The sequence below is a fragment of the Dama dama genome, chromosome 24, assembly GCF_033118175.1.
Source record: "Dama dama isolate Ldn47 chromosome 24, ASM3311817v1, whole genome shotgun sequence".
In the NCBI taxonomy this organism is placed as follows: Eukaryota; Metazoa; Chordata; class Mammalia; order Artiodactyla; family Cervidae; genus Dama; species Dama dama.
In genome coordinates, this window is record NC_083704.1 from 40,736,276 (window position 1) to 40,737,329 (window position 1,054).

The following is a 1,054-nucleotide window of genomic DNA, read 5'->3' on the forward strand; positions in this document are numbered from 1 at the left end:
GTACCTGGCTTTGTGTCCCCAGAGTTGGCCACTTAGAATGCACTCACTAATTTATCCAACAAGTCACCGAATGAGTGAGCAAGTGTCACATGTGAATTAGGACCTTTCCTTTGGGCTCACTTTTAATGTATAAATAAGTTTGTGCTTTACATGCTCATTATACACAAATTCTAAAGTATCAGGGAAAATGATCAAAAAGAATGTTGAATTTTACATCAGGAAAGCTTTTGTAATGCTGATGAGGTACATGGTTCTGTTCTCTCTCCTGGGGCCAAAGGTGGGACCGGTGGCTCATGTCTCATTTTCTAGGTTGAGAGCACTGGCGATTTCAAAGTTCCTTTGTGAGCAGTTATGAAGAACTCCATGCGGAAGGGGCTGGTGCATTTTCTCTCCCTATTCCTTTATACTTCTACTATAGCTGTTCTTTCAGGGCTAGTTAATACTAAGCCACAATTACCAATTTTCCTCACTATCCTTAACTTCCTTAATATTTGTGTTTGTGTTCTACTACCCTTCCTGTGGATTTTCTATTTTTAAACAATTTGTTTATTTAAAAAATTTATTTATGTATGTATTTGACTGTCCTGAGTCTTAGTTATGCTATGTGGTATTTGATTCCTTGACCAGGGATCAAATCCAGGCCCCCTACTTTGGGAGAGCAGAGTCTTAGCCACTGGATTGCCAGAGAAGTCTCCCTGTGGATTTTCTAAATGTCAAATTGTAGGGAGTAGGGACACCTCATTAGAGACTTACTCATAAAGGAAGCCTTGGGTTTTCTTTTATAGTTGCCCAAGAGCTGGTCCTGACTCATGTTTCAGGATTGTATCTGACTGCTTGTGTGCTGGTTCAACTTGGGTGTCAACTTGACTGGGTCACAGGGTGCCCAGATATTTGGTTAAATATTCTTTTGGGTGTGTCTTTGAGTGTGCTTTTGGATAAGGTTAATATTTGAATGGTAGACTGAGAAAAGCAGATTGCTCTACCTAATGTGGATGGCCCTCAGTCAATCCACTGAAGGCCTGAATAGAACAAAAAAGCTGACTTTCCCGTGATG